Source organism: Nipponia nippon, unplaced genomic scaffold (genome assembly GCF_047370975.1).
Source record: "Nipponia nippon isolate SJK-2023a ecotype South Korea unplaced genomic scaffold, ASM4737097v1 scaffold_9, whole genome shotgun sequence".
NCBI lineage: Eukaryota > Metazoa > Chordata > Aves > Pelecaniformes > Threskiornithidae > Nipponia > Nipponia nippon.
Window position 1 is genome coordinate 40,404,537 of NW_028262413.1, and position 13,538 is coordinate 40,418,074.

Consider the following 13,538-nt stretch of genomic DNA (forward strand, 5'->3'; position numbering starts at 1 on the left):
ATCACCTTCTCCACTGCTCTGCTGAGGCCTCCATCAGCTCCTCGGGAGCCTTGTTTGCGCGTGCGGTGCAGGCTGTCAAGACCCTTTCCTCTTCTTCGGTTTCAGCCATTTCTTCCAGTGTCATCAGACCACTCCTTCCACTTACCGGTGCTATCCTGATGGGAAGAGCCCAAAGCCAGAGCACAGCCCCCGGCTCTTAACCGGACCATCAGGCTTCAGCCAGAGTTGGAGGAGACAGGAATGAAAATCAGGCCTAAAACCTGCATGTTTTCCAGGATGATATGATACAAGGAGCAGGAGAGGAAAAGGGAGGGAAAAAAAGGAGGTAGGAGGGCTGATAGGTGTCTTCACCGCGTCTAGCTGTAATTCTCACACCTGAGGGGGGGAGTCAAAAGTAGCTATTCACATCCCCTTGGGATATGACACCCTCATTTTCCATGCTGGGTAAAGACAAAAACCCTTTACAACATGTTTCTGGAATTTGTCAGCAGCTGCCAGCAGCAGCATGTTAATTAAATGTCGGCAAAGATGGAAGCAAGAGGCTCTGCTCTAATTGGACACTTTGCTTGGTGGAGCTGAAAAACATTGTGACAGAGGAGGAGGCGCCGAAACGCTGTGTTCCCCCGCCATGGCACGGGGACGGGGACAGCCAGGCACAGGAGATGCTCTCTTCTGAACCGGGATTGCCTCTGTTTGGCCTGAGACAACCTTGCCATTGAGAAAAAAAGAGTAACAAAATATGAAAAGGCCTAAAATCCTCCATAGGCAAGGTCTCGAGCATGGCAGTGGCGTGGGATGCAGGGAAAGGGTTTGTTGGCTAAGGGGAAATTCAGAAATATTGTAGCTGGGCTGTCAGGAGCTCTAGCCCTCTTGCCAGCTGGTGGTATATTGTATATTCTTTTATGATGGCAAAGGAGATGTCTGACAGGAGTTAGAAATGGTCTCCAGAGAATGATCTCTGCAGAGGCTGAGTGTACATTGAGCTGCACCCTTTCCCCAGGGCAGGGATGGGAAAATGGGTGGGGAAAGTCCTGATTTCCCTGTGCTGGGATCTGCTGAAGGAAGGATATCTCCCTCTGGCCTCTTTGCACTGGGGAAAAGATGTAACAGCCATTTTCTGTTCACATCTTCATCCACAGAGCCCATCAGAAACTATCACAGGGACATTTACTGACAGGCGCTGTAGACAATCTCATTTCAAAAGTGGAGTCCTAAACTTTTTGCCCCAAGTCTTCAAACCCACCTGAAGCAGAAGCAGACCTCTTGGGCACTGTATTTCCTACTGCTTCACCCCATTTGAGCCTCCGGGCACATCCCAGCCAAGCCAGCATCCAGCCGTGCCAGCCCCCGGGGCAGCAGTGTCCAGCCGTGGGGATACTGTGTCCAGCCCCCGTGGCCTCTGGTCTTTCCTCCCAGCAGCTTGCAAGGGGCCGTGGGGATCAGTAACTGCAAAGACTGAGCAACACTCATTGCCGGGGCAGGTCTGTGATTGCCGGGAGATGGTCCTACCCCGTGTGCACGTGCTGGCAGAAGGAGCCCCGACCCTGCTCCCTGTCCCTCCAGGCTCTGCCTCCTCCTCGTGGGAAGACACCTAAATTGCCCAGGCTGCTGGGCAGTGAAGCGTTTTATTGCCCATGCTCTTGTGGGGCTCAGTCTGGTCTCAGTACCTAAATCACTCACTGGGGCTGGCCTTGCAGTTTTAATTCCCTGGCAAACAATGCCAGGGTCGGGCTGGTGCGTTTGAAGTGCGGTCGCGGCCCCAGCGGTGGACAGAGGGCTTCTCAACGGGGGAGCATGGAGAGCAGAGGATTGGGCTGCTCCGGCAGGCGGGAGGACGTGTGAGAAAGGGGCTGCCGATACCCGCAGGGATTAGGTGGTACAAATTGGCTGGGAAGCACCGGAGGCATTGACCGAAGTTGTCCTGAGGCAGGTTCCCATGGGGGGGCTGGCTGAAACAACCCGCCTTCAAGGAGGCTGGAAGGCCCAGCCTGGCTGCTAATCCCCTGGGATCTATGGGGCACGGAGCAGAAAAGAGCTTAAAAAAAAATAAAAGAGAATCTTGTGTAAAGGTGGTGGTTTCCCCAAGGGATGATGTTAGAGAGAGTGGGAAGGGGGTGAGGGGGGAGAACAGCATCATTTAATCCCAGTTTTAATAGGCAGGTGGTGGGCTTTGCTTGCACTCCTGCTCCTGCAAGCTGCTGCAGAGATTTTGGGGGAAGGCCTTTGCTTACCTCCACCGTCCCCCACTCCTGGCGGGGACCCCCATGCCTCTGCAGAGGGTCCCCGTCTGCGGGCCTGCCCAGGAGAGGGGGGGTCGTGTGCTTACATCTGTGCCCGTGTGTGTTGGTGCGCGTGGGTGCAGGTACATGGTGCAAGCCCCAGATTTGGGCTGAAATGGACTCGTTGCACGCCCGAGGCGCTGGCCACGGCAGATCTCCCGCTGGCAGTGTGCCCACGCATACAAAGCCCTACGTCCCCACGCACGTGCCTCCAGCCTTCTTGACCGCACGCAACCGGCATGCCGAAAACCACGCTGTCCGCGTCGCCGGCGGTGTCGGCATGCCCTCACACGCGCCTGCCAGCCTGCTGGCCGCTGCATCGCTCTGCACATCCATCTACCTTTGCCGTGCGCGTCCGCCTACCTTTGCGCTGGCGCGAATGCCTGCATGTCGGACCCATGTCGGACCCGGCGTGTCCATGCCTGGGTGAGTCCCGCTCCGGCCCCTTCTGAAGGAGCGCTGTAAATTGTAATCAGATTAGGGCAGCCGGTCGCTTAGGGCCCTTGAAAAGGGCATACGTCCCCTCATCAGTACCTAGCATTGAGTCGCACAAAGGGTCTAAGTAACTCGGCAGGGGTCGGGCCCTCTGGAGCGCAGGGGAGGGGGCTTGCCTTTCTTTTCTCTCTGTCCCTTGTAATTATGTCAATTTGCTAGCCAAATTGTTTGCTTGAGTGGACAGTGGGGGCTTGCCCCCCTTCCCGCCTCCCCCCCACCCCTCACCCCATTCATGTGCTAATGTGGGAAGGAGCATGGCCTCCTGACTTCGGGAGGTGGCCCTCGACGAGCAAAGCACAGGGGGGCACGGGCCGGGAGCCCCCCGTTTATGTGCCTATGGGTGCCTTGGCCTCGCAGCCCAGATGCACGGGGCACTCCTGTTTGCTTTAGCCCATGGCGGGGTGTGCAATGCCCAGCCAGCCCCGGCCAGCCCTGGTTTTCTCCATCCATCCCTCACCTGCCCCGTCTCCCCGCTTGGGCCAACGCATCCCCAGGGCTGTGAGCCGTGCCCTGCCGCGCAGCGGCTTTTTCAGCACACCTCCCCACCCGCGCACCTCCCGGCATTTGCATATATTCTGCCCTCAAATCCTTGTCAAGGGGAGCTCTTTATTGCCTGTATAGATCACAGGGTGTTAGTTAAGGGGCTTCTTTGTATTGCCTCAGACAGCTGGGGTCATCAAAAGTCCTGCGGTGGGAAGGAGAGACAGGAGGAGGGGGGAAGCTCTGACAATACGGACTGAAGGATTAAAGGAGCATATAAAGTTCCTATTGAGTGAGACAAGAGGCTGTTCACTCCCAAGATTGACAGCGACCAGGAGGCGATTCCCAACACAATGTCCAATTAATTCTCTACCCTCTTCGCTGCCGTCTCCTCCCTCCCTCCTCTTCTGGGCTGGAGCATGAGCAGGGAAGGGCTGAAGCTAAGATCCTCGAGAAGGTAATTAATTATTCCTGACTAAGAGGAGCCTGCCGGGGTGCAGGCCAGTCCCCAGGCTCACTGGGCACCCGTCCCCCTCCCACAGGCTCCCATCAGCTCAGGCCACTTCGGGGTAGTTTTCCTTTCCATCACAGGCAGAGCTGTCCCACCAAGGGTCCATCTCCACAGCAGGACCTGCACAATAACCATGGTTAGTACTGAGCCCAGAAGAGGCAGATTTAGGGCTAAAGCCAGGCTGGCAGCAGTATGCAGCAGGGCAAGGCAGCGGCAGCAAGAGAGCTACGGAGCAGGGCGAGGTGTGTGGGCAAGATGCATGGGCACGCAGAGCATTTGGGGAGAGGCAGAGCAGCGTGTGCCAGGCCTGGGGATCAGGGCTTACCTGCATGTGCGGTGGCAATGGTTAAAGCAGCTCCATCTACCTTGATTTTGTAGGGAGAAGTGGGCTCCTGGCCGTAAGGGTGCGTTGCCACTGTCCCCTGGGCTGTCCGCCCACACTGGCCCCAGTGCTGGGCACAGCAGGGCTTGTAGGAGGTATTGGTGAGCGTGCTCCTACCTCTCCTGCTAACTGCGTCTCTTTGATGTACTCCCATGTACAGGAGCAGAATCTGGGCCACCACGTGAAGTTCCTGCAAACCACTGAGTATGAATTGTTTGATTTGTCTGGTCTATTTTTCCCCTTGCAAACATCTCAGCCCGGAGGGAGGGAGTAACCAGGAAAGCACCTTTCTCCGAACTGGCCACCTTTTCATTGGTACTCTCTGCAGTGTCGAGGCTCCCAGACACAGGTGGCAAACGTCCTTCCGCAGTGACAAACATCTCCAAACCACCTGGTTTGGGAGAAAAAGCCATGCAACCAGGAGGGCCTGGCTTTCACTGCCGGGGACACTTTGGCCAGCCCATCTCCTCCGTTCCCACCGCTCAGCACCGACCCCTTCCCCTCCACCACCCCTGCCCATGGCACAGAGGATGCCGCCAGCCCATGCCGGCGCGGGGAGGGGGACCAGTGCTGCCCGCCCCACGCACCCCACGAGCAGGAGATGCCCTGAGGATGGCGGCACGGGGCTGCCGGTTGCTCGGTGTCTCCTGCCCGCTCCCTCCCGCCGCACACGCTCCCAGTGAAGTTGTTTGAAAGTCTTCCGGCAGTTTTCGCGGCCAGGAATAACAGATTAGCCATGATCTGATCAGCCCAGTATCTAAGCTGTATTCTCCCTGCTGACAAGTATTTGAAAGAGGGGAGGGGCCACTTTCAGCCCAACGATGAATCTTTCACCGACAAGAAAAGACCCTTTTTTCTCCCGCCAGCCGCAGGCTGCTCCGTGCCCTGTTGCTAAGCGAGACCCGGGGCCGCCGCTTGCACGCGGCCAGCTCCGGCGGGGCCCTCGGGTTAGCAGGATCAGGAGATTCACACCAGACATCTTGGGTTTTTTTGGGGGGTGTTTCTTTTCTCACCCGCCTTTGACTGGCAGATAACAGTGAGCCAGTGAGGCCTGGGGATGCCCCTGCCGAGGCGGCTTGCCCTGGGAGGAAAGGGAAGATGCAGAAGCCTTTGGAGGGTGGGTTGGGGTGTTGGGATCGGGGGCTCAGCCCTAAATGTCTGGGGTTTGCGCCACGCTGAGGGTGTCCCTAGCCGGGCTGCAGAAGAGCAGCCCCCCCATACCCACAGGCCCCGTGTCCCGGTGGGTTGGGGTGCAGCGGGACCTTGGGGACATGGCCTTGGAGGATGCTGGGTGCTGGCAGCTAAAGAAGAGCCTGGCTGGGCTTCATGCAGGGCTGGCTCTGGGCTTGGGCTTGCAGGGGACATGTGGCAGAGGAAACAGGAGGATGAGCTCCAGGCTTGGGTCAGCTTTTTGGTCCCCGCAGCTTCACATGCTCCGGAGCACCCTCTCCCCACCGCCAGCCCCAGCCAGGGCCAACCGCCTTGCGAGAAAGAAGGGAAATCACTAAAACAAAGGCTTCCCAGGCTATTTCTGGAGCTGCCAGCATGAGGTGCCCTCGCCTAAGACATGGTGCTCACATCTCCCTCCTCTCCTGCAAGGCAGCGGTGCAGGCAGAGCTGCAGGCTGCCAGGCCCTGGGCTGGCACCTTCCCAGAGCCCTGCCTGCCCTGCCTGCCCTCCCTCTCAGGCAGGGTGCTGCGGGGGGGCAGAAGGAGGCTCTCCTTCGTGCGTGTACCCCTCCAGTGACTCCAGTGCTACTGCCGAACCTCCCTCACTGGCCCCCAGCAAAGGCACCCCTGGTATTACCAATGCACGGCAGCTCAGGCTCTTTGTGCTCAGCCCTAGGTGGGAAATCCTCCTCCCCACTGCTGTAGGAAGCCTGGAGAAACCCCCTCGTCCCTACCTCGGCCTGGGAAGACTTTCTTGACCTCAGACTCCTGCAAGCCCTTGATCTCAAGACAGGCGGAGCTGACCGGGGCTCGTTGCGCTGACACACGGGAGAACCGTGGAAGAGAACCGCGGAGAGGCTGTTTTCCTTTCCACGGGAAAGGGGAATAACTCCGGCACGGCACCATGAGCTGCTCCCTCCCCGCGGCTATGCCCTGTGCCCAGCTGGTGCAAAAAGCCCCAGGGAAGGATGCCAGAGGGGCTGCAAAATTTACCGCTGCTTTGAGCAGCACAAAAAGGAAAGAAACCCTGAGCCTTCGGGTTAGAAACACAAAAGGATGGATCCGTGGCTGTGATACAGCCACTTTCTGTAGCTTCAGCAGCACAAAGCAGCTGAAAATCTGGCTTCTCTGGCGAGCTGAGCTCTTCTCCAGTTTGGGGGGGTCTGTCAGTGGCTGAAGGGGCAGTGCCGGTGCCCGATGCCACGGCCACTTCCAGTGCCATGGGCAGCAGGATAGGATTCCCAGTGCCCCGAGGTTGTCCTAAGTCACATCGGAGGCATGATGACTTTCTCCAGTCTTCCCGGGAACAGGAGTACCTAAGTTTGGTGTTCTGGGGGAAGGTGGTGTTACGGTGCAGGCGCTCTATCAGTTTGTGCTTGCCGTGGATAGCAGCGGCTGCGTGGGCTGCTTGGCAGTGGGCACCCACCCTAGATAAATCCCTTCCAGCCAGCAGCTTCTCAAGGTCATGTTCAAGTCTCTCTAGGCTCGAGCCAGCAAAGCACAGGTGAGGTCTGCTGACCTCCAAGACATCTCTCGCAGTCCCACCCTTCCAACTAACTCTCTGTCACCCTTTTTTTCTGGATGTTGGCCGCCCCAGCAGGGGCAAGCTCCCAGCTTTGGGACCTTACCACTCGTATGGTATGTGAGGACAGATTTCTCACTCTTTTGGGTGGCTCTGCTAGCCATGAGGCCCATCCTCCGCTGCATGGACAGGTCTCCTGCCTTGCTCTGCAGCCAGGAATTGCCTGTGCGGAGGAGCAGTGGGAGAGCTGGGGGGCTGGAGCACACCCTTCATCCTCTCCTGGGGAGGCCGAGGGACTTTTGACATATGTCTTAGAGCTTTCTGGCCCACTGCCTGCTTAAACCTGCAAATGGCCTCCGTTCCTCTTGGACAAACTGCCCAACTCATTCACTTTATCATCAATACAATGACCTGATGCTCATGCTATGGACATGAAGACCCATGTTTGACCGTTCCCAACCTTCACATCATCATGGCACTGACCAGGTTTCTAGGGTCTCCATGTGCTACAAACAGCAAGTCCCCAGCATCAAAACGAATTGCTCTTCAGTATATTCCTTTTGCCTTGGTTGTTTCTCCTGGCTTTGCCTTGGCTTGTGCTTGGCAGGTGCTGGAAGGTGCTTTGTGGGTGAGAGCAGCAGCTCCCCATTCAACTTCACTTTTCTCTGGGGAATCCTGAACCACTAAAACCAATTTACTCTTTAACTCTGGGTATTCTCTAGCTTGAAAATGCTCTATAAAACCCTCCTCTGGGAAGGATGTGGTCTGCAGAGAGAGACCTGACTGTCCTCCTGATGGTCTGATCATCTGCGGGAGAGCACAGGGGCTCTTCCCTGGCCAGGGGCTGGGCGGCACCACGTCTTCTTGAGGAAGAAAGGAAAATTTGCCTTCAAGGACTAGTCGGTAAAACCTGATCTGAGAATTCATGTCCCAGTGCTGAAATAAACCATTGTGCAGCAAAGAATAGTACACAATGTAAGCACTCAGGAAAGAAGAAAATAATTTTATCCTGATTTCTAGTGTCTTCCTGACTTGTGAGCACCCTCCCATACTCACACATGTCAGCAGAACACAGCGGAGATAGATTTATATGAAAATCTGGCTGTCTCCACGGCTATCTATAGCGTTTCTTTCTGTGCTCCATCCTATGGCTATGGGTTTGGTTTGCTTCGGTTTGGTTCCAGCACCTGGAACATCCCTGTGCAAAGGGACAGTATCAGCACCCCGTGTCCAAAGGGGACCGAAATAAAGAGCCATCGTGCCATCAAACCGGCAGCTTGGATGGGTTGGGGGGCACATGGAGAGCCTCGAGCACTGCAGCATCCTTTTCTGGGGCGCCGCCGGCGGGGAAGGGGGTGCCCCCACAGGCCTCCCTGCAGACGAGGGCCCCCGCTCAGAAAGAAGTGGCGGCACATCAGTATGCAGAAGTGGTCGCTGCTTGCCAATAAATTAGCATAAACCACTCTAGGAGGTAAATAGACATACAAGGCGCCAGTGTGTGCAGCGTGGGCTGCGGCTTTGTCTCAGCCCCACTATTGTCACGGCCCCTGCTGCACACTGACCGAGTGGGGCCGGTGTGGTGGGCTCTTACACTTTTGACTGCTGGATAAAAGGGGGGAACATAAAGAGAGGGGAGAACTTTTTTTCGGGTTTTTTTATAAGTCCAGACGAAGTTACAGACGTCTGTTAAACGTCAATTACAGCTGAATAAAGACGTCTGCTTGAGGCTTAGTTATGGCTCCTTTCAGCCACCGAGATTTTTCCAGGGCTGGCCCGGGATGCCTTCGGCAACCTAATTTGGAGATTGTAACTCTATAAACAGGCTCTGGCATTAATCAAGGCTGGTGAAAATGCAAATGGCGGTGTGGAGGGGGCTCAGGGCCGGGACGGGGTCCTGCGCCTTGCAACTTGGGGCAGGGAGCAGAAAGAGGGAAGCAAAGAGGAGGAAGAAAGGGGCCATGCAGAGGAGCAGGGATCCATAAATAGAGAGCTTGGTGGGGTTTGCTGACTTTCCTCCTGGTGCTCTGGGAATCTGGTCCCATCAGGACTCCTCTGTACCTGCCTCCGCTTCCCACCGGTTAACCCTTGCGATGCTCCTGGCCATATGAGCCAGGAGCATGGCCTTTCCATGCCTGATTGCTTAGGTTTTCCCAACAAGACCAAGGCCTAAACACCAACAAACTGGGCATTTAATGCCTTAAAATCCTGGAGGATCACTGGGTGTTTTGGAAAATCTAAACTATATGAGAGAGGGTGTCAGAGCAGCATGGGGACTGCAAGAAGTCACCCCTTTGGGAGGGCAGCTCGTGCTCTGTGTGGTCCCCCGTCACTTGTTATGTGGCTTGTTGATATCGTCTCTGTTTCGTCATGGGAAAAAGGCCTCTGAAGTCCCAGGTTAGTGTTGTCCACACCATTAAAAGCCATCCTGGTGACCATGAAGACCAAAGCACTCTTCAGCAGGGACAAGGTACCTAGAGACCTTCTTCCCTCTCGGATACATCCATGTGGAGAGGACGAGGGTGGAGGGCTGGAAGGCTGGAACTCCCCTTGCCCTCATCAGCAATATTGCCTTGTGTCCTGGGATGCTCTGGCAGGCTGAGGTCAGTACCTGGTGAGGAGAACCATGTCCTATCCTACAGCCACGTCATAGCTAGACGTTGCAACCCAGAATATAGGAATAAGACTGAAAATCAGAGTGGAAACAGTGCTGATGCTGAGGGCTAACAGTGTCTTGTAACATGGAGGAGGCTCACTCCGTGCTGCCCTGACCCGCGGAGCACCCTTCCTGTGCTCTGCCCCAGTGCTCAGCACCGCGCCGGCCCAATGCACCATGCGGTGACTGTGGGATGGATGGTCCACAGGAGCTCCAATCTCTCTCTCCCTTCCTCAGATCTTCTGGGAATCTTTGTTTTTTGGAACCATTTGAGAAGACAGGTGCAACCCAGGAGCATTTTAGAAATCAAAGTAACACAGGAGCCTGCTTTCCATTCCCACCTCCTTAAGAAAGCGTTTTCTTCTCTCATTTCCACTCTATGGGGAGCATCCTCTCCCCACCCCAGTCTCTCTTTTTTTCTTCTTTGTCTTTCCCTTTCCCCCCCTCTCACATGGTTACACATTTTCCTGTCTCCTCTCTATTTCCATATCAGAAAAATCAGACTGGCAGAGAGATACAAGACACTCGGACACAGAAACTCGAGTGACCCCCTTTGGTTCCTTGGAGAAACTCTGTGTCTGTTGTACTGAATTCAATAAACCTGGGGTACCATGTTTCTCCTTGGCCTGTGGAGATGGCTGTTGGAGTGCCAGCCGCCTCGCAGACCTGCCGTGGGACTGGCTTGAGGGGGTGACAAAAAGCGGGATTTATTGCAGAGAATTGAAACAGAAATGCACGTCCCAGGTCTTTCCCCTTCGGGTGGTGATTGGGAGGGAGCCTGCCCTTCCCAAGCCATCAGCCTGACACTGCTGGGGACCGAAACCACGCGTATTTTCCCCTGGCTGACTTCCATCCACTCATAGCTTCACTGCGATGGGCTGGAAAACCAACTGCATCCTTCTAGAAAACACCTGAAGGATCCCCTCCAACCTGGAGAGGGTCTGTAGGAGGGATTTAGGCCAGAGGAGCTTCTTTTGGTTATGGTTTCTACACAGCTGAGCAGTTTTCCTGCTGAAGCATCCTGAGAAACCCGTAGTTGGTCCCGGGGAAGTGTGAATGAGGGAGGTGACGTGCCGAGGCTGTGGGGAACCCCTTGCAGGGAGGTGGCACATGCTCACGGGTGTCTTTTGCAGGATTTGATTTTTCACAACGGGATGCAGTTCAGGGGAAAGCCAAGAGAAGGACAGGAGGGTGAGACCTCAGAGGGCTGCGAACACTGGTGTAGGCAGAGACGCAAAGCGGCAGTCCCCAAACAGGCAGCTGGTTGTTATGGGCTGGGCAGGGATCGCTGGTTCTCTGCGGCCCCCGGCCGATGTTACCGTAACCCTGCGTTCACATCCTTTTCCCCTTTCATCTGGGAAGAGGGTACAGGCGGCTTTGTGGGGAGCTGACAGCACTTCCAAGGAAAGGAAGGTCAGACCTTGCAGTGAGAAAGTATCGCTGAGCCTAGAAACCAAGAGACAACAGAAAAAGAAGGGATGGAGGTGGGGAGGAGGAGGGAGATGAGAGGATCAAAAGGGGGGATGTGGATCAGGGCAAGGAGCCAGCCCGGCGGACAACTCCCAGGGCTTCCCGAAAAAAACGGAGGATGGGGTGGACCAGCGACAGCTGGAAGATTTAATTGCTCCTCTCCGCAGACCTGCTCGGCTCCCTCCCTCTCAGATCTGCATTTCAATATGAGAGCAGCAGTAAGTGGGATGCCGCTGGAAGGGGTTAGAATGATTAATCATTTAAAAAGCAAGATCTTAATTACAGGGTGCAATTTTTGCTATTTAAGGAGTCCATTAGTTTCCAGAAAGGAAAAAAAAAATATATATATATTGCAGGTTATTCTCCTTTTGAAGAAAATGGGGGGGGGGGCACGGCACCCAGGCTGGCGTGGCCTCCCCTGCCGGGGCGAGGGCGTTGGTGTGCAAGGATGGCGAGGGGGAGGTGGTGTCATTTGTTCCCCGAGTGATATTTTTGAAGGGTGCTGGCTGCGAGCGTTCGCCGAGCTCAACCACGCGTTGGCACAATCTGTGCCGGAGCAGGCAGACGGCTTCTGCTCAGCCTCCCCCAGCACAGCTCCTCCTCCCCGGGGGTAAGGGGAGAATTTGGCCACTGTCAGCACCGCTGACCCCTTGGCCGAAATAGCTCCCAAAGGGCGTATCAGGGGGTAATTGCCGTGATAACAGCTTGTCTGCTGGGAACCGGGCTGAGACCTCTCACAGCTCATCTCGCCCATGGCTGGGGCAGCTCCGGCCGTGCTGGGGGGCTGCAGAGTGCCGTGGGCCACAATGCCACCCGTGATCAGGGACACGGGGCATCGGGGCGCAAGGGGATGCCGGCTCAAATGATGTCCGCGATGCCCCAGCCCCGGCGGCTGCGGGCTCGGCCCCGTCTCGCCCCGCGCCGCAGCCTGGAGGGAGGTGACGGGGGTTAATCACCCACCGCCTCCCCTCTGACCCCTCTGTGGGTTTTTCTCTTGTATGGTCATTTAGCCGTCCCCTGACACAAAAGGGAGCGATTAAACACAGCTCAGGCCCTTCATGCTTTAGTGGATTAATTTGCTGATCCCCCACGGATTAAAGGTCTCGACAGGATCAGCGGGAGCAGCAGGGCAGACCCCGGCGGGAGGAGGCCAGTGATAGTCCCGGGCAAGCCCCAGCCCGCAGCAATCCCCCTCTCCAGAGACCTCGCGGTGTCACCGAGCCGTGTCAGGGTTCAAGGCATCGGAAGCTTGCCTAAATACCACATCCCCAAACCCTCCCGCTGAACAGCCGAGGGTACAAGGGGGTCCCTATCGCCCCGCTCGCTCCAGCAACGGGAGCAGAGCCCGTCCCTGATGCACCCAGCAAAGGCGGACAGGGCGAGCGTGACCGGCTGCTCTGGAGGAAAGGGGGGACGGTGGTGACTTTGGAGGGCTGCACCCCAGTGTGGGGGGGCACGGTTGCCCTCCCCAGGCCTGCGGGAAGCAGAGATTGCATCTGCCTTTAATTACTCCCTCTCTGCATATCAGATGCTCGTGCACCTTCTGCACATGAATGCTGATTAATTGCAGGGTTAGGCTCCAAGGCAGGCCGGACCACATTATTTCTGATGTTTGCTCTTTTCACGAGGAGAATAAATGCCATGAATCCAGAGTAATCAGTGGCTTTTAGCTTGTCACTCTTATGACACTCTTTACTTAGACCAGGAAATGGCAAATGTGGTGGAAATAAGAACTTTATTATCTCTTTTTTTTTTGTTTTTGCTCCCAAAAGGGAGGTGTGTGACGAGGAGGGGGAGAAGGTGGTGGGGGCATCTTGCGGTGCAGGAGAGGGAGAAAGCGGCTCCATTTTCCCTGCACCCAAGGAGCCGTGCCTCACCCTGTTCGGTGAGGGAGAGAAGAAAAGCAGCAGCATCCTCTTTGTGGAAGGAGGCCAGGGCAGTACATCAGGCTGGGGCTGTCCTGGAGCAGCGCTGGCACCCTGGGGATGGCAGAGCTGGAGGGCAGCGGGGTCTCTGCCACCCTCCGTAGTGCCCATGGCCTTGCCTGAAATACCAAGGGCGCGCACCGTACAGCTGCCTCCGGGGAGGGATGTCCCCACGTGCCGCATCCAGCCTGGGCGACATCCCATAGCCTAACCAAAGGAGAGGAACAAGGCTGGGGGGGGACACCCAGAAGGGTGCTGAGCATCTTGGCAGGGCTGGGCACTGGGGGACGAACAGCAGCACCTGCAGCATCTCCCATCCCTCATCCCTTGCCTTCCCTCACCGGCAAGCCTCCCGGTCGAGCCCCATCAGCTCAGGTGGGAAACCCTTTCACCGCCTCCCTCAATGCCCTGCTACCGATCTCATTGCCGCCGCTTAGCTCAGTGCGAGGGCAGCCCTCTGCTTTTCAGCAGCGAACATCTGGCGTGCCGCGGGCGGCTGGCCACCGGCCGCCTCCGGCCCCCTCCCCACACCACCGGGGATGCCCGCAATTAGGCAGCCTTCAAGCCCTAGCCACGGCCCCGCTCAGGTGAACGCCCGGTTCCCGGGGATGGAGGTGTAATTAAGGTTAATCAGAGGGCTGGGGGGTCAGGG